Source organism: Lepeophtheirus salmonis, chromosome 14 (assembly GCF_016086655.4).
Source record: "Lepeophtheirus salmonis chromosome 14, UVic_Lsal_1.4, whole genome shotgun sequence".
In the NCBI taxonomy this organism is placed as follows: domain Eukaryota; kingdom Metazoa; phylum Arthropoda; class Copepoda; order Siphonostomatoida; family Caligidae; genus Lepeophtheirus; species Lepeophtheirus salmonis.
The window spans coordinates 24,857,693-24,879,708 of record NC_052144.2 but is presented as its reverse complement, the minus strand read 5'-3'; the positions used below and the strand labels follow the sequence as shown (position 1 = coordinate 24,879,708).

Below are 22,016 nucleotides of genomic sequence, written 5' to 3'. Positions count from 1 at the left end.
GCCCAGAGCTAGACACCTTAATCCAAAGTTGTTTCTCACATAATTAATATTTTTAATTTTGAGCCCCAAAAGCCCAAAGATAATGACTGCCTTAAAAGAATGTCAAATTATGCACTATACCATCACTAAACTCAGATTTTTCTTGAAAAATCATATCCTCTTTTGTTCATAATCCGATCATTTTGTGATTTGAATATGACTCCACAGATAATTTTACCCTCCCGAAAAACAATAATCGGAGATATACCAGACTTCAACAGACTGAGGGTTATTGCTTCTCTTGACTCTTTTTTTTTTTTTTTGCGTAGATAAATTATGAGCATAAAATGTCTGAAGCAAACATTGTTAAAATTGATCAATTATTTATTAGAAAAAAATTTACAATGATATCTCTAAATTTAAATGAGTTATGTAAGTTTAATTTTAATTTTTACATTATTTAGGGTACACCCTATATATATAAAAATCAAACAATTCTCTGAAGAAATGAATCCCATTTTTATATTAAACTCTTCTTCTAATAGATTGAATGTGATATGATTGTATAACTTCGTATTTTCGTATTTACATGCTAAGTTTTCTTAAAAGGAAATTTAATGAAAACCCATGTTTATGTACCGTAATTGTATGTACCGTAATCAATACAAACTCAACTTAAATTTGGATTAGAAAGTTTTAACGTTCCTGTTTTTAGCTGATTGAAGTTTAAGTTGTTCTATTGTACAATCGGACCATAGTGTCTTTCTTGTAAGAAACCACTTTAAAAAAATATCAACAAAGCAATTGACATTTTTTAAATTCTTTATATCTAATCTTTGAAAGGAATGAGACTTTAGCAAAGAGCAAAAAGAAGGTAGGATTAAAAGTTAAGTAACTCTTTGTTAAAATCAGTAGCTTGTTTGATATTAACTTTGAGGATAAACAAACTAAAAAAAAATTAATATATTCTTATATAATTTATTGATTAGTTAATTATTTCGTGGCAATTTTTGTTTAAAATTAACGGAATTAAAAAAACTTAACTAATTTAAAATTCATGCAGGACATCAAATCTAATAGGATCAATTTCGGCTCTCCAGCATATTTATTCATGGCAATATTTGCGTTCAAAGAATTTTTCAAATTTCAAATTGTGAAAATGAGTTTTAAAAAAAAGAAGTTTTTAAGTAGATTAAGTAATAAAACAATTCACTTATTTTAATAAATTGTAAAATAAAAACTCATAAGTAAAATTGTAATTAGTTTAATTTTATAAAATAATATATCAAACTATTTGTTGGTAATATTTATTTTCCACGGCAAACACACATTAATTACTACTCCAACGCATAATAGCTTTAGAACTTTAGAATCTCACCTCTAGAATTAAAAATCTTCACTTTGCAAAAAAAAAAAGTTATGTTGTCGCCCTTATAGTAGAATTTGATTCCCTTTTTCCAAATATTGTCTTAGTTTTTTTTTAATTATGCTCTTGGCCTTCAAAAAAATACTATAAAGTTTTTGGAATCGAGTGGTCGAGTAAAATGTGAACACAATTAATATTAAAATTTATTAATTAAAATAGAATTCCAACAAAATTAATACTATAAATTGATGTGTGTCTGAGCTCTCTCAATCATTGATGAAGCCTCACTTAGCCGTAATTATGGGTTTCAGAGGTCGGCGGAAGGCCTGCCATCTGCTAGAGATGTAGTTCTCTGTCATGGACTCCCTGTTCCGGCTGAATTTGGAATTTAGGGCCTAGATGTTTTGATTCTAGTGTCTGCAGGCCTTACCATCTACATGCACCCAAAAGGTGTAGTGGAGAGGGTTGGCATTAGAGCTGGAGGATGGCCATAAGTGTCAAAAAGAGAATAAAAGACTAATTCAAAATAGTCCTACTATGGAGGCTTCTTTCATTGTTGGTTTCAAAAGTGGCATCTTAACCCTCACAAGGGGCATTCCACCAACTTTTTTTATAGGTCTCTGGACAGTCTGGTGGGAAACCCTGATATATCTTACATGGGCCTTCATGGACTTGAGGGGATTAGACTTGGCTATTTTTTTAACTTCTCCTGGTCCATTTTGGCATTATTAACAGAGCCCTTCTTCTCTCGAACGGTTTGGACTTGCTGACGGCGTAGATTGTGGTCCTGGAGAAGTCCAACTGATTGGAGTGCACGAATGGAAATTCGTCGATCACGTTCAAGTGTCATTTTCCCCCTTGTACGTTAGCTAAACAGCTCAGGTTTGTTTTGTTATGTAACTAATTCTGTATGCTTTAATACATTGAAATAATATTTCATTTCAATCACTCAACCTTAATTAATTTTTGAGTTGGTAAATGTTCAAATTACAATTTACCACCCAGTATTACTGTCTGTTTCTAAGATTCAAAGATTTTTCAAGCGTTTGGTGTTGTCAATAGGGATAAATGATAAAAATAAATAATTAAAAGCCTAATTTTTGAAGACTTAAACTATTTTTATAATGTCTTTTTCATATTTTGATACTAGTTATCTCTGTTTAAATGTAAAATTGATGTGTTTTTTTCTTAGGGTTATAGCTTCAAGAACAACAAAACCAGAAAGTGCAAAATTATTTCATTTGATAGCAGAAGGTCTGAAATTTTAAATGTATAAAAATAATTTCTTCAAAAATGCTCTATCCCTTTGTTAGATTGAGATCCGGCCATCACAATATTTTAAGGGTTAAGTTCCTTTTTTAATTTATCTAATAATATAGTCCAATTATAAGTAGTTTGTAGCATGAAAACGAAAGAGCGAGAGTTGAGAGGGTACAAGTAAAATAAAGTAATTTACTCTTGGGATTAAAATTCCGAATCAGCAATTGTTTTTTTATCATTGAAACTCTATGTAAAAAATACCACTACCATCGAACAATGAAGGATAAAATTAATGACTCAACTGCTACTAGAATTGGATTGGAAAGATGAAGGATCCGTTCCGATGATGCCATTTGATATAAGTCAGGAACATCCAATAACTTCTATTTAATAATATCTCACAACCAAAGAAATTCATACATCCTGAATGTATTTGGATTAAAACACCAGGAGAATAAATTTGAGTTAACTCTTTATTTAAACAAAGGATTATGAACTCACAAAGAAGATTCGTCAAAGACTTCGGACTCCAAAGGCTCAAACTGAAACACTATAATATATATTCTAATATTGAGATAAAATTGTAGTTAAGGTTATAACTAATTAAAGAAATACCTGCATAAGTAAATAAAACCTTACATTATATTTGACTCTTTCACCACAAATATAATACTAAATTCATCGTTTCCTCTAATTAATAATATTTGTTTATTTTTTTCTATTAAAAATAAATTATATTTGATTAAATTCATTTTATTTTTTAATTAAAAATAAGTTACATTTTAATAAATCCGCATCTTTATTCGCAATAAAAAAATAAATACATCCAATTTAAAAAAAATATTGCTTCAAGTTAGTAGGCATACAGATGAAAGGCTTTAATACATTATTTAATTAAGGAGACTTGAGTTCTAAAGATAAATACATATACTTTATACATTTACTATCTACAAATAAATATTAAGAAAATGTCTCAAATAATTTTTAAAACCATTGAGAACAACATTTTGTCATTGAAACAAATATATATTAATTGGTTTAAGAAATAATGACTATTTGAAATCCTAAAAATGCATCCAGATTATCTCGCATTGAAGGATGTAATTAAATGGAGAGTTCTATAGACAATAAGTTTTGATTCCAGCATCTCTCCTCACACTCAAGTAGTACATAACTACTTGATCTGGTATTACAATGTGTTTGTTAATAAATCTTTTACTTATTAACCAGATGTGGTTAATAAATAGAGATGTTTACCAAAAAAAAGTGACTGAATACTGGCCTTACCAAATTTATCCTTTTCGATCTGCAGAGATGGAATTTAATGTTTTGAATAATTTTGTATGGAAAGTTGGATTATATGAAAAAAAGATATAATTTCATAGTGATTATGTACAAATATGCATCCTTCAATTTTTCTTTTGATTATAATCATGGCTTTTGTCTGCTTGCAGATCATTACGATACCCGACGGCCAAAAAAATTCCACATAATTACAAAATTATCCTTGAAACAAAAAGTTAAAAATTTAGACTCATGCTTTAATTTTGGGATAGTTACATATCTATTAACACATCTTTTGTGAGCAACATTGTGTAAAGGTTTTGACTTGTGAAGATGCCATGGCCCAATTGGAGTCCCTCCATGTTTGCCACCATTAGAAAGACCGTGGAGATTGAGTAATTCATAATTCCATTTAGAATACACTGATTTCATTTTTTTTTTTTTAATAAAAATACTTATACTCATATTTTATAAAAAAATCGCACATGTGCAAAAAGAACTAAGAAAACATTATTGCAAAATCTAAATAATGGCGCCCAAGATGGATGATTTTAGCAATTTTTTTATTAGAAATTTAGCCTATTTATATTCATTAAATTTGTATATTAATAGATGTATCATTTTGTTTTAACTATACCATTCATTTTGCAAAATAAAATAAAAAATGGCTATTTTCAATATTCTTAACAAGAGGAGTTTTGGATCAACAAGATATAGTTTGTTAATTGAAATGTGAATACTTAAATTTTACTTTTTGATATGATTTTAAAAATATGCATCATTTTAATGAAGTTTGTGTTTTACAGTAATAGTTACAATTTTACATTTTTTTGTTACCCTTATACTTCTAAGTTCTCTCATTAAAAAATAAAAGAATAATCCATGAAATCAAAAGAAAAAACAACTTTTTAAGGAAATCATTAATAATAATCACTAAACCTCTATTAAGAATTGCAAAATGTATGAATAAAGCTTGAACAAGGTATAATCGAAATAAATATTTGTATATTATGAAATTGACTATTTTAGAAACATACTGAAAAGTATTGGTCATAAAATTTACATTAAAAGAAATAAGAAGCGGTGTGTATAATAGCCCAGTTCACCATCAGAAAGTTTATAACCTTGTGATAAAATTTTAAATTAATGATTGTTCACTTGACGGTCATGGATTCAATTACAAAAATCAAAACTTTGAAGTTTAAGGATGTGGATTTGTATATTTCTTAAATGCAGATACTCTAGAGATGCAAATACGTGTAGTCATTACATTATTACTTGTGTAAAAAAAGCCATCTCTCTTTCTACATTTAACAATAATCCTGAAAATGAGAAATCATTCGATGAATATATTTTGAAAACTTTTTAACACTTTATCAAATTGAATAGGTTCTTATATGTTTTACATACTTACAAAATGTTTGTACAATATATTTAGGCAGATAATAGTTGTATGTTCTATACAAATAAGCAAATCAAATATAATTTTTATTGTTGTAAATATAAATGAAGCTTTCTTCTATTTCAAATACTCATATTTTAAAGTACATTTTTAAAAAATATTTAATGAGATGAAAAAAAATCCAATATATTTACTTGTTTATGAGAATTTATAAGAATTACTACTATAAAAAAATAAAAATATGGACGTGTTCATTCATAGAATCAAAAACTGTCAAAAGGATAACAATATTAACAATTAAAAAAAAATATTGTATTACCCCCCTCCCCCACCTCCATTATCTTTTTAGAATCCACGAAAGTATAAAACTTTATATGTATGGTTTTCTAACCCTATGCACATATAAGAAAATTTTGAGGGAACATTCAACAACTTTTTTTATTCTCTAACAACTTTTTTGATTTCTTAGAAGAAAATACTTATTATTAATAATAATTCGTTAATATGTTGTTGTACATAATCTATAGAAAGTAAAATTGGGCTAATATTTACATTATTTATACTCCTTTTTCTCTTTTTCTGTTGTAAATTTTAGCTATATAATTTAGTGTTGTCAAAAGAGAAGGATTCTTTGCGTGTGAGAAAATTGCACAAATAATTATTTCAAGATGATCCATAACCCGATAATCAAAAATAAAGGGGCGTTTTGATTGTGTCATAGAGCAATCGACTGATAATTTAGTGTTTCAAAGTCTATACAATAAGTAGGAATGGGATTTTAGTTAAAAAAATCAACGGTTGTATGATTGAAAAATGAAAAATGGTTTATCTTATTTTGTTCCTTTTGGAAATTGTCTTCATGCTTTGTTAGATCGCCTGTGTAAAAATATCTCCCTAAAAATACAAATTAAATAATTATCAATTTCTTTTTTTTATAAATAATGATAAAAATCATTTTTAAATATATTTGTAATATTTTACCTGCAGAAATTATATTTGATAAGTATTACGTTATCAAAAAAGTATCATCCCTACTGATAAGATCCATCATAAACCTACGCCTTCAGCATTAGCAATTTCCTTTTCAGCTTTTCTAATAGGTCGTTGTCAAGCAAGGGGTACATAAAGAGATATTTTATCTCATTCTAAGCACGAAAAGAAAATCTGATTCAACCATAAAGGATAAAATGGCTCTCACCTTGTTACATCGGACTTCTGGAGCATAAAATAGAGCAGAATGCTTATGGATATATTTTTCAAAATCTCGAAAAATATATGTTAAATATAAATGTGTTTTATCGCAAGAGTAACTTTATTTGAAAATGCCTACACTGGACACTTTGCACGTACAAATAAAATGACTGGTTTCAGAATATAGGAGTGAAAAACAATAGTTGGATTGCTCAAATTTTTCATCAAAATATTTCCTTCTATGTAAAAATTTAAAGACTTCAAGCAATTGTTACGAGGGGGGGAGAAAATTGAAGCTTTTTGACAAAAATATACAACGTCAGACATCCTAATAAAGCATAAATAAACACGGCAAAGCTATTTGTGTCGTGTAATATCCCTTTAAATGTCCTGCATCATCCCGATTTCTCCAAGTATATTAAAAAATAAACTGGAAAGGCCACTCCAGGTCGATGGGTCGTTAACAACATGGTTAAGGAAGTATGCCAAGGAGTTTTGAATCGAATAAAAGAAGAAGTGGAAGAAAATGATATTTTTGTTGCACTGGATGAGACAAAAAATGATCAAGGGAGGTCAGTTATGGCAAATAGGATAGCGCTTTAGACGGACATTCTTGTGGGAGACCTTATCTTATTGATCTGATCGATATTGAGATTGCAAACACAAACAATGTAAGGAACATCATCATAAGCTCAGTTTATAAGTTATTGGGAGAAGATTTTTTCCTGTGTATACTTAAAGATTTCATCACTGATACCGCCTCGTATTGTCTCAAAGAAGGAGAAGATCTTCGAACGAACTTCCAAGAATTGATTCACATTACTTTTGTTGCTCATGGATTACATACGGTTGCAGATATAGTTCAACCAAATTTCATCTAACGAACAAACTTATTTCCAATGTGAAGAAGATATTTTTGAATTTTCGAAGAGGAAAGCGAGTATTTACTGCTTCATACGGAATTCCCCTCAATTCCATAACAATATAGAGATCTTGGTTAAAAGCAGTAGAGTACTAATACCATCACTTTGATGTCTTCAGATAACATTTAAACAGCCGAAATGAATATTTAGCAGCAACCAGAAAGCACAAAAAGTAATTGATAATGATTATATACGAGAAGAAATCGTATTTATACAGGATTTTTTTGTCAAATACCTTTGGCAATAACTACGCAAGAGGAAAAATTGCCTTTTCTTACCAGCTTGACCATTTTAAAAAATCTGACTCAAGATTTGAAGGAAGAGCCGTTCAAGACCAAGTTAAAAGAAATGCTTAAAAAGAACCCTGGTTACACAAAACAAAAAGAACTCTCAACAAGTGACAACCTTGTATACAAAAATATTGTCAATTTTGATGCTGAGAGAGTCTTTAGTATGATGAATATCATCAATGCGAAAAGGAGGTCCAAACTAAGTACTAAGAAATTTAGGGAATTGTTGATCACCACATGGAATGAATGTTTTGTTAACATTTAATTGTCAACACGTAAATTATGAGAATATTTTATAAATATTTGTTACCTTATTGCCTCATTTCTATTCTTTAGATTTCAAGCAAAAATTATCTATTCATTATTTATGGTCACTAACCCTATATGGACCATTGTCCTTTCATAAATACGCCAACAAAATCGTTCATATAACTTATATTTATAGTCTAATGTTTATTTATCCCTAAAAAAATTGCTCAAAAGATGCTATACCACAATTAAAAATATAATTTGGTATAATAATATAGCTTGAAGTACAATTTAGAACAAAAATACATCAGACTATTTACATTTTTAAATTCAACTCCAACAAAGAATTAAAAGAAAACCACATGTCTTTATAAGGCTTAGAAAGAATGATTACACTCCCTGTAATGATGGGTTTGATGTTACCTAATTAACTAACAATATATTTTGTCTTGCATAAATTCACAGAACATAAAATACATTTGTACATAGTTATTTATACGGAAGTTATATATTAATAATATACAACAATCCCTCTTCCTTCAAGTGTAAATAATTTAATATACTTAAAGTTATCTTCTAAACGATACACTTTTTATTGGGCTGGTATCGATATATCCTTTGAACTTTTGATCCAGAGACAGATACAATTGTCATATTACATTTCTAAAGTAATTTCCATGGACATTCAATACAAAGATGGATAATTTATTCAGTTTCATTTTTCTAAAGAGTAGATGAGCGAAATAGAGTTTTCTTTTAGACACCTTCATTATCAAGCATAGAGGCTTCTCTGACCACATCTTGTGCATTATAAGATTTTGCAGGGAAAACTTTCCTATTCTTGTGAGAAAATTGGAAAACACACTGTCTACACAATCTTTCTTCGCTTTTGTTCCACGATCTCCTACGGATTTGAATTCTTCTTCTTCGATATATATTGACTCCTCTTGACTTTTTATTTGCATTAACACCCTTTGATACTAAATTATTTAGAATATTTTGATAATTTTTTCTCGTTTCTACTATTCTTCATTAATATATACTTCATATATTTTATTCGCAGTATCAAACAATCTTATTGTGCTTTTCTATGCTTTGAACTCCGGTCAATTTGTTCTCCTTATTATACATAACCATTGAACGTTCTTTCAAATAGGAGTTATACTTTTATCTCAGGTCTAACAATGATTTGATATGCTTTTTAAGCACTACCAACTGTGCGATGTAATGATGAGTTTAATTTTCTCTTATTATATTTGGTCATACGGATACTAAAGAAATTGTGTGTGAGCTTTGAAGTGTTCAAGATGTATCATATTCCATATTTGCACTACATTACGAATGCAAACTTATAAGTGGAATTGATATCTGTGATAAAGACTATTTATTAGTGAATCGTGCATTATAAGCATTAATGACAATAAATGGCTTTTCAAGGGAATGTATAATAGACATTTATATATATTAATAATATACAAGACGTCCTCAGGAGGATCTCTATTTTAGGGGCTACCACACTACCATTTCATCATATGATACTCCACTTCTTCCTCGTGAAATATAAGTATTTTGACCAAATTTAAGACTGTTTCTCCATAGACTTATATTGTTGTGACAGAGTTGTTTTTATAAAAATGGTGTTATCCCCACGTATTGATGAACATCTACAGCCTCATGCCAAAAATTAATACATTTTGTATTTATTACAATTTATCATATCCACCTAGTATATTTATATTCACAAGCTAATTTTTGATATTATGACAATTAATACTATTTATATCAAACAATAAATTATAAATAACATTAAGATATTTTCTTGATAATTTTACTTTTGATAGAATAGTACCAAGTTAGAGTTAAATTTTGGTGAAGGAAAGCTTTAAAATATGACCGAAATGTAAAAAATGTATCTCTCATATATTCCGGGACTGTGGAACACTACGGGACATTATAGAGAATGTGAAGAAGGGTGTAGGGGAGAAAATAGGAAGAAACCCTGATCTTCTATACGGCTTCAAAGGAATCAATGAGGAAATATGTTAGGTGTCGAAGATTATATGCAAGCTCCAGACTCTTATCTTCACCAAAAATAACGGAGGTGGCTCTTGGGGAGTTTCAATTAACACTAATAAAGCTGGACTTTTAATTCCTTTTATTGCAACGGGAATGGTGTGGCCGATATTTTTGGTTTTATGTTGTATATCACTTTATTTGTTTAGATTTTTTTAACACTATATGTGCTAGTAATTATCTTCACTACAAACAAATACCTATTCTTCTTTTTTTTTCTTCCATCCAACTTAGCTACCTGTAGTTATTTAGTTAACCACTACAGTACATGGTTCTATTTAGCAAGTAGGAACAAGGATCTGGATTTTATTGGTTAATTATTGTTGTGTTTTTATTTTAATGTTACTGATTGCCTTGGGGGCGGAGGAGAGGTGAGGGGAGAAAAATAGGGATGTTAATTAATTATTACGAGTAACTCATTAGTCATACTCAACTCTGAATCATAGCTCGTTCATTTAAATTATTTATATTTGACCTTTAGGTCATCCCTAAAAATTTGTGAAGATTGATTGTAATGAGGAAAAAAGAAGACAAATGTTAACAATATCTTTGTATACTTACACACATATTATTGTATTTTTTTAGAAAATTTAGTTTTAATTCAATACATAAAAAGTGGTATTTAGAAACAAAGTTGTGTTGATAAAAAAAATGTAAACTAAAGTCAGTCATTATTATCAACAAGAGTTTAAAATTTTACCCCTATCGAATTAAGTTAATGTGGTATCAAAAATAGAAATCAGGTTTTTACTGAAGTTCAACATATGCTAGAACGAGAAAGTTGAGAAGATGGGGTCAGACGGGATTGAAGGATTCATATTTTTGGGAATATCCGAAATGAAAACAATAACATTGAACAATTATACTGAGAGGCTGCCGACCTATCTCATAAAGAAAAGCTTAAAATGAATACAATTGATGGCTTGTCTAAATCAAGATAACAATGTTTTATCCTTTTAAACAAAAGAATAAAAATATATCAAATTTAACAAAAACAGGAGATAGGACTGAAGTTAATTATAGTATCTTTACAATTGCATTGATTGTACATTATTAAATACATGTGCAAGATGTAGTGTTCAAAATTCATTGAAAGTCAACAGAACATCAAGGAAATAAAAAATGCAATAAACTATCAAGAAAAGCTAAATAAGGTAGAAGAACTATCTGGCTTAACTTTTGAATTTGATAATAAATACGTGAATCAAATAGTTTCCATTTTTGAAAGATTTTATGATCTGGATAATTCCATAACATTATACTAACAGGAACATTGTTTTGATTTAACAAAAAAAAAAAAAAATTATCCAAATTATCTTAAAAATCTGGGTCCACTCACAATGCAGAACTCTTTTTAAAATACGTTTTCTTATGTTCTTGCCAACAGATGGGTTTAAATAAAAAATGGTTTTGGTCAAAAATAAAATAATGGACTCTACCTCACATGTATATTATACAGAGTCTGTATAGAAAAGGTTTTGTTGATTATATTATCTGTATTGGGGGTGTTACTTTACTGAGAACCCGTAGGTTGATTCATTGTGAAAATAAAGAAAGTTGCTTTTTAACTAAAGATGTGTTCTGCAATACTCTATATCCTATGATTTGGCCACTTTAATATATGATATTTATGAAAATGAGAACATTATAGGTTTGAAATCTTTTACTTTTAAAGGCTTAAATTGTTACTTGCACACCACTACGAACAATGTAAGTGGATTATTAGTGTTTTTTCTACTATGAAAGCATTCTCTAAGAGAACTAATCCATAAATAAATACAGAAGAAACAGAGGTTCGAATTCCTCTCTGCACTCTGTTGAAGAAATAATTCTCCATTTTTAAGACATCACCCGAAATAAAGTTCCTGGGCTCATAGGTTGAGGAGAATAACATTGAAATTTCAAAAATATATTGTATCTAAACTAAGGAAGGGCACTATTTTTTCAAATCCTTCCCCTAAATATGTGGGATAAAATAATAGGTTGGAATACATATGTAAATATATCCAAAGGTAAATCCATCTTTTACGTGTAACTTTTTTTGATACATATACTTTGGGCTGTATTTTGGAAGTTTATAGCTCCATTTTTGTAATGGATTTATGATGTATTTTTAACGATAAAAAAAAACTTATCGCTTAATCTACTTCATAAATCCAGTAAATATGGTTGCCTTCCAATCATTGATATTTAGTGTGTTTGGAGGGCCCTTAATCTTTGTTGGATCGGACAACTTTGGCGCAATAGTCATTTATGGAGTGATCAACTAAGACAACTTCTAAAGTAACGTCGTACTGAGTATTCAATGGAACCTTGTGGTGGACTGGAAAAGATTCTGAAGTTGTTATGTCAGTATTCTTTAAGAAGATTTTTTTTTATATGAAGGCTCGAAATAAGTTATATCTAGTTAGATCTAAGCTTCATAAGGATGATTTTTCAATATTTCCTTAACGGGAAGAAAATTGAAAATACATGCTAATTTAGTAAAACCCAAAACGTTATATATACCATGAGAATACATGGGGAGGTTAACACTAATGGATTAGTAACTATTGCAAAGCATTATATTCGTGTTTCATTATGTATTTATTTAAAATTATTCAATGAACTATTTTTGCAACGAATGTTATGATCCCGTAACCTCCGAGCTTTTGTTTTATTTTTTATATGTATATCTTTCATTGTCATTTTTTACATAGTTAAAGTTGTTTAGTGTCATGATATATTTTGAAATGAAATGAATGCCACAAATAAAGGCCAAGAAAACCAAAAACAAATAATGCATTTATATAATATTCAATATAAAAGTTTTTCCGTGAAAATAAAATTACCAATCAAATTAATGATTATAAAGACCATAATTCTTTTATAAAACAATATCCCTTTTCTTTCTTGTCTCACAAAAAGTTTCTCTTATGTCTAAAAGGTCTCCCTGCAAAAAACTATTGATATTACTATTTTGTTTAATCAATTTGACAGCAATACTCTATTAAAGAAGAAACACCTTAATGAAATTACTTTTATTATAGTAAGTACCAAGGACCATATGAAGCAATACATATGTGTATTTATGTGTCCTTCCTATATACAACTATTCATTAAATGTCTAATAAATTTACTTTTATTTAAAAAAAAAAAAAAGATGTTCAATAAGAATGACTATAAATTAATTAATATATAATTCACAAATTAAATGATTCATTCATAAATGATTTTGTTATTTTTATTCAAATTTTTTTCTTAAATAACTATATAAAGAAGCGATTAATTAGTTGATTTAATTGCCAAGAAATTGATTGATACAAAAGTAAGAAAGTATTCTTTATATGTTGATTATACCTCGTAGTTAGTCCAAATATATATTATGTAAAGGTTTTTAGAGGGGTATTAAATAACTTATTTAAATTGTTGGATGATTTTTCTCAAAAAAAAAAAAAAAAACTTTATTCAAGACATTTGTCAACTCAGGATTATAGAAAATAAACTATTTTCTATAAATTTTTTAAAATAGACTAAATGATTTATATAACGAAAAGTTGTCTCTTACAGAAAGTTGTAACGATTCATTTAAAAAAAGTTACATGTAGTAATCTATAATTGTAAGATAATATCTGAACTGTAAATGTTTCAATAACATTCAATATCCACATATTTTTGGAGAATAACTAAAAAAATAACTACAATTGAGCTATTAATTAATTAGAATGACTGACTTTGTACATTGTAGGTCTAGAAAATTTACTTTACTTGAATGATAATTTTTAGCTCAAAATTACAAATTATAATTAGCAAGAATTATGTACAGTTTACATCAATCGAATAATACTGCAAAAAAAAAGAAGCCAAATTCTGTTTTCAAGTTCATTATTTTAGCAATAACAACTTCATTTAAGAAATAACATGGAAATTACTAATATATTCATCACACCTCACTAAAGGATCAAGAAACATAATTTTTAAAAAATATCAAAGTTTTGGTATACGTGTTCATAGCTAATAACATTAATTAACTTATAAATTGTTTTCAGATCAAAAAAGTTAATATTTAAATTTGACAACTTTAAAATATCTCCAATATTTTAATTTATCATAACTTTTATCATCACAATAGAAAAAAAACTCTTACAATTGGAACTCATATACATTAAACAAGTTATTTAAAAGTAAATAAAGGGAAATTTACTTCCCGCTTATGCATTAAATATGTATATAAAAAAAGTATGATATCATTAATACTTTATTTATGCAAATCAGTCAGAACTTTCAATAAATCATTCATAAATATATGATTCAATCAATTGAAACTATCAAATATAATTTTTCCTTTCAAAGATTTTTTTATATTTTGAACAATGGGTGTAAAATAATAGCAATTGGTAAGAATTACAAATAAATCAAGTCCATTAATTTATTTTAATTACGATAGTAATCAACGTGGTAGTCACGAATCTATAATTGTATTTTTCTTTTCAAATCTGGAGGCCGTAGTTCCTCTTCCTGGTCATGCCAGAGCAATTAAGGAATTTGGTCTTTACATGAAGGCATACTTCAGGGGGTTGATGGACTTTCCTGCCTTTTCCTGGATAGTGCTTTATGTCCTCCCTAACCTTAAACAGTATTTATACATTGTAAATTGTCTTCCTCAAGAAACCAATCTGCTCCCAGATGGCCACTTGGGGCAATCCTGGACGGCTGATCCCTGCAATATCACTCCTCTTCCCCTACTATGTGATCATGGTGGCTACTAGAACAATATTTTACCTACAAATCCATCCGATGAGTCGAGACACGTTATTCCAGAAAGCACATTGAGACACTTTGAATTTCAAACTTCAAAAAGATATAATTTATTAATTAACTATAGAATTTAAACAAAATTACTACTGTAAATGTATGTATTTGAGCTCTTTTAATCATTAATGTAGTCGCCCTTAGAGGCATTGATGGGTTCCATGCAGCCACACAAAGCCTGTCGCCCGAAGCTGATGTAGTCGTTTGTTATGGCGTCTCAATGCTGGCTAATAGTTGCCTTGAGGGTATATGGGCTTGGATGAAGGATACGAAAGGCCTTCCCATCGACATTTACCTAAACTGTGTAGTCGAAGGGGTCAGTATCAGGACTTTATGGGGCCAAAAGCGTCAACAAATAATTCAAAAGACTTATTCTAAACTCACCCAAAAGAGTCTCGCAACGCAGAAGATGGGCTTCTTTTATTGCTAGTGTCAAAAGTGACATCTCCACCCTCACAAGGCTCTTTCCACCTACAAAAAACAACTACAAAACTATTAAATTTTGTAAAATTAGTAAATTAATCTCGAGTAATTTCTTCCCTATATGGAACATTTAAAAATATAGAGATGATGTTATGCTCTATCATGACAGTTACAGTCTTTGATAAGATGTTTTGTGATGAAAAGCAAAATAAAAGCACATATATATTGATAAAAAAGGTTTAAATAGTGAAATGATATACTTTAAAAAATTTAAAGTCATTTTCATGGTAATTGAGATAAGATAAAGCGTTGCTGATAGGGCAAATAAACAAAAAACACATATATAAAAAAAGACCCAAGTTAGGAATCTAATATTTAATGAAATAGATGAAAATACCATTACAAACTCTTTATGTGTGTTTTGAGGTTAACAACGAAACAAAAAAAAGGTTTTTAAAAAAATGTGTAAATATATATATATATTTTAAAACGTTTTGTCATTTATTATAACATTTTTTCATAAAGAACAAAATGTATGTGTCAACTCTGGAATATAAAGATAAAGAAAATAATTGATTTTTGGTTATATTGTTTCAAAATGAAATTGTGAAAGAAGAGTTTGAAGTGAAATAAAATTTTTAATGTTATTAATTTCAGGCGTACTGTTATCTTTCCTATGTGTCCATGAAACTATAATTTCCTTTCACACACACTGGGGAACTTATCCATCTAATGGTCTGCCAATTTTTTAAATTACAAATACTATAAGAAAATGGTGAAAACTATTTTCAATATCTAGAAACTTTGTTACTTTTTTCATCTATTAATTTATTTTCCGATGAAAGTTCATCAGATTCAATGATCCATAGATTGTATACCGTGTAAATTGAAACAACATTGTTCAAGTTAGGATTTTGTACATTCCATTATGCTTAACATAGCTATTTAATCAGTCAATTTCATTACCAATTCTATTTATTTTTCATAATACTATATTCAAAAATAAGAGTTTTTTATACTGTACTTACATGTAAATCTACCTTTGAATTTTTTTTAATAAGACAGAGAACTTATCACTTATGACTAATTTTTATCAAAAAGGTAAAAAGTTCCAATTCCTATACACTATTTTATAGAATTTCACTCCGTGCAATATTATTATCACTTATACCCCATCAACTTTTTAGTTAAAATGTTTGATTCTATTTATAACTTAATAGCTTCATTTACGAGTATATAGTTAAAATATTTTCATTGAACATATATTTTATAGTAAAATATGATGAATGTACAAGAAATGCTATATAAATGAAATTATGATTTCATGTAAATCACAACATTAGTTCTATCATAATTCCATCACTTTACTTCTTTATAATTTTTTTAAAGATTTAAAAGTGTTGAAACAATAGATGACTAAAGTTTTAATAAATCAAAAGATACTAACCTTGAAAAATTAAATGTCAAATGCTAACGGTATGGTTAACTTTTTTTTCATTAAAAAAATCAAAAGTTATTTGACACATTTTCAATAAGATAATTACTGGTACAATCGCTCTTACACACACAAAAAAGTTCAATTAATGAGTGTATTGACTTTAATGTATTTTTAAGTCAAATGAACTAGTCGTAAATATAAAATGTCTACTAATATTGTTGCAAGTCAATCTGACCAATATGTGCTGCTATCTGTTTTGTCCAATCCAAATTTGATTTAATTTCAGGACAATTGACAAAGATATTTAAGAATGTTTATTTTTCAAATCAACAATCATAAATTACTTTGAGTTTCAAGACCTATAAAATATACCGGGCCATCTGTTATTATTTACTTATCTATATTATATTAACTTTGAGAGGTTCAAAGTTATTCTTTTAAAATTTTCCTATGATAAATTTTTTAGAACACATAATTATCTGTGGATTGCTAAGAAAAACATTGTCCTAGTCGCCACCATGAGTACCGAGTAGGAAAAGAGGATTGAGAAAGCAGCGCTCCTCTGCGCTGAATTGACCAAGTAGGTGATCGGGAAGAAGACTGGGCCTTGAGTAAAACGCTTTACCATTTCTCCATGCAGGGAATACATTATAAACTCTCTGTTTACATATGTGTTCAACAATATTGCTCATAGAAAAATTGTCAAGAAATGACGCTTAACCTCTCAAAACATGCATAATAATGATGAGTAAATAATAACAGTTTGCCCAGTCTTAATCTCTTACTTAGTCAAAGTAATGTAAAAACCGGACCATAGGTTCAAACTCCAAGCCAGTTTTTGTTTTTAAACCATTTTTTTTAAAGTTAATTAATTTGGGTTTTTTTGGGGGTGAATTCAAAATGGTAAATAATATATTATATATTAATTTTGAGACAACACAGTGCATTTTCACATTTGAATTGCGTCAGCATTAAAACAATTTAATTACAAAAAATCGAGAGAAGTTATTCACATGACCTTGTATTCTGGTGTCTACTAACGGTAATTTAAGCACGATACGTGTAGATAAATTAATTTAAGGCTTAATTATTTGAGTAGGGCTACGCTGTTCCCTACAATAAGAAATAAAGAGAAAATCCCAAATTTTTTTTGAAATTCGTAGATACATGCAGTTTCATATTTCATAGATATATTCAAATATCCAAGAATTTTAGCTATAGTTTAGAATTTTAATTTGATTTGTGATACTTAATTTGACACTGATAGAATCGCCATAGCTCAATTACAACGCGCTTGGGAGAGATTAGTCAACTGAACTCAATGTGTGTTCGATCCCAGGTGATTCCTAAAGAAAGAAATATATAATACTTTATGGATGTACATGGATTTGGCAAAAAGATTCCTAGGTTAGATGGAATAATTGTAATATTTTATGTTTACTTATACTTAATTAGTGCAACTCCATCTAACCAATTAAAGGAACATTAAAAAAAAAAAATGAAATAACATTTTTCAAGTAAAATCCATCAATTTTTCATTTACTTATTAAGACTGATTTTGACTACCTTAAGTCTAATTTGCAGAGTTTCTTGAGGGTTGATAAAAATTGAAAAAGTCCACTTTTTAAAGTAACTATTAACATTTTGATGCATGCGTTAATCATACTTTCTTTAAAAATTATTGAATGACTGAAAAGATATCAAAAGACAAGTATCAAATATCATATGTAAAACAATATCTTATTAATAGTTGAACTAATAAATAATAAAATTATAATAAATGTACTCGACTCAAATAGTGAGTTGACTTTCAAATTTGAAAAAAACTAAATTAAATATTGAATGACTACTGGAAAATAAAATAAATAGCTTAAGGGGCTCAAAATTTTGAAAATGGCCTATTGTTTCTTTCACAACCATTGTGATAACTGTTCACATTTCATCCTGTTTTGTGTTATAACTTTTAAAAGATGACTTATTTTACTCTATGAAATATTGTGGTTATTTTTGGTGGAAAAAAAAAATTATTGTGAACTATAGTGCTAAACTGTCGGGGAAAAAAATTGTAAGTTTTAATTTTTTTGCGACCAATGTTTTAATGTTTTCCCTTTAAAATATCAAGACTTTTTGTTTCATTTTTTTTATTTTGTAAAATTATTATTATTTTTAAAGTAATATTTAGTTCTTTTTGAAAACATAACATATAAAAATATTTAGAGGTAGTCCAACGGCTTTAAAAATTGATAATATTGATTAATATATTTTTCTTTTCAATTTTGGTCTAGTTTTTTCTTATTTTTCATTTCAAATAATATTTTCTTTTTGGTTGCCAAACTGACTTTATAATCAAACTGAGCCAATTCAACAGCCTATTGAGATTACTACCATCAATGCTTAAAACCATTTAAAATGCTTTTCTTGAATTTCAACTATTGATTTTGACATAGTTATGTAGTGATTTCATCTAATCCAAATTACTAAATGGAGATTTTGAGACTGTAGGAGCAGATAACTATGCCTTTAAACATATTTGTATATTGTATATAAAAATATGCTTTAATGCTTGTTTCTATTTAAAAATTAATTTAAACTACAAAATAAATAACCAAATTTTTTATCTATGCAATACATTAGACAATCAACATTTTGGAGTACTGTACCACCTAGAAACATTATAACAACTTCAAAATATTATTTATCTCTTGGAAGATTTTGATTAAAGATGTTCGTTGACAAAAATTACTATTTCTTGTCGTATGTCTTCAGTGTCAAATGCCAAATCACTATTGACAATTCCAGGGTCATAATTTGTTGCGTCTATTGTTTACCACCTTTTGGTAATATTTTAAATAGTAGAGGGTTTTTATAGAGGCCCAAAGCATCCATAAAAACTAACCGAATTAATTACTCCAAAATATGATTGCTGAATGCAAATGGTAGGCATTTTTTCTAATAAAACACAAGTCACAACTTTTCAACCAGTTTTTGAGGTAGTTGTATCAAAACATATGCCTTTATTATTGTCGGTTAATCCATAATCATAAACTACTTCTAAAAATGCAAAAACTTGTGATTCACTTGTTCAAGATAGAGGCTGGGGAACACAAAGGAATTAAGAACATCTTTTTACATAATTTATTATTGGGAGGCAATCCATCATATCTCTACCAATTAGAATCGGCATCATTTTGTCATCTTAAGAAAGTAACAAAGGAACGTTATATTGAAATTTTTTGTTATTATCACTTAATTTCTTTGGCCTATGAGAGCGGTCTGAAAGGCTTCCAACCTGGATGCAAAGATTGCAGTCCTCGTAAATAAAAGCTATTCACATCTTTTTAACATTTGTTCACAATTATTCACCAATGTTTCAGAGATTTTGGACGCTCTGTTGTTATGTAAGAGTCGTTTGAGTGAGTTAACGTGATTTTTTTTTGTGTGAACATGAACAAAATCAATAATCATCGAACTGTCATTAAATATTTTTTGATTGAAATGGCTGAAACTTTCATTATTAATCTGTTATCAAATACTAAATAGATGTCACTAGCTTCTATTTACGAGTGCTACCATCTTCACTTTGAGGTCAGACACCTATCAGATTTCCCTTGTATGTTCTCTTTCCTTACTGCGAATAGCACTTTGCTTAAGAGAAACTCATTCACGTTTTGCGACCATACTCTTAACTGACAATATAAAACAGCACTCCTATACCTATGTATATGTTCAAATTATGTCTGTGGTAACTTAATTGTATTGTACGGAAACTTCAAAGTATTGCAATATAAACATTTATCAACAATTTTGAATAATGATCATAATACGAGGATACCGATTGGATTTAAATAGTGTACAAAAGTTATACAGATGTGCAATTTAGAAATTATGCTTCTTAACGGGCGCTCTGAAATTCGGATACAAAATCGATGGATTCCAAATTATGAATCGATAAATCTTAAGAAAAGCATCTCTTGTAGGAGTGAAGTATAAAAACATTGTACGCAACACGTTTTATATCCATTATTTTTCTTTTCAACTATTTTGCATTGTAGATCATATTATTATTACTTTTTATCAAAACAACATAAATATATATATATATATTTAAATGTTCCTTTAAGTGGTTAGATGGAGTTGCACTGATTATGTATAAGTAAACATTATAGTATTACAATTACTCCATCTAATCTAGGAATCTTATTTGGTGAAATCAATCTACATATAGTAAATTTCTTTTTCTAGGAATCACCACGGCGCGAACGTACATATTTCTTTGATTAAATTAAGCACTTATTTACAGCAAATATAGATGATAAAATGCTGTATTGTGAATTGTTTTCAAAACTTTGAGGTCGTTGTGATATATCTAAACATTGTTGAATTTCATTCATATTTTCAATTTTTAACATTTCAATAAAAAGAACAATAAGAAACCCCCTAATACACATGTACTTATTTATTTACGAGTTAGAATAACGGAGTACAAAAGCATTTAATTAAAGTTTTTTTGTGTGGGGAGTCAAGGGATATTATTATTCCTTAGAATGCTTATTTTGTTTTAGAAAGAATTCTCATTTGAAAAAATCAACAAGGCAAACTCTTTTGTTCTCATAATGAAACTTTATTATGCATTTGCATTTTACTTTGTAAAAAAAGTAATTTAGAGGCTCATAAATATATATCAGATAAGAACATTGCAAAAATATGCCAATACTTTTTTGCATCAATTTTTATAAGAAAAATGAGTTGAGTTGAAATTGTGAAGGATATTTTGCATAATGTCATTAGGTTAGGATATTTTTTTCCCAAAATGCATATATTCTTTAAGTTTGTAGGTATATTAATTACTTAAGACTTTTCTCATATATAGAATGACATCTATAGTCATTTACCTAAATGAAAGATCTTTTTGCTATAGTCAAAATTGTGCAATGTTGAGTTTAAGGAAATTTAATATCGAATGCATTCGTACGTTAATAATTTCATTATATAAAAATCTTACATATTTTTTATCGATACTTTTAATATAATATTATAAAAAAGAGTATGCATACATTTTTATTTGTATATAGGCAAAAAAAATTCCTAGAAATAATAAGATGGTCAATATACCTATATAAATGTATACAGAGTGCAACAGGAATGAAACAAGGCAAAGGGTTTTGGATCTTCTCGACGCGGATGTTGATCCAAAAAGAATTTCAAAGATTGTCAGGGTGACCCGTGAGGACAGTCTGGAGCGTCAGGGTGGCAAAAGAGAAAGGGAAAGGAGTCAAAAGGAAGGCAGGAAGTGGAGAAAATGGTTTGAAGTGAGATGAAACATTTATCAAGTCCCTGATGCCAAAGA

General features: G+C 28.4%; 1 protein-coding gene across 4 annotated transcripts in view; it reads left to right on the top strand.

Annotated features, from left to right (window-relative positions):
* The window catches only part of LOC121129667 (zwei Ig domain protein zig-8), a 453,671-nt gene that overhangs the window by 288,067 nt on the left and 143,588 nt on the right, over positions 1-22,016 (top strand). The window lies entirely within an intron of this gene.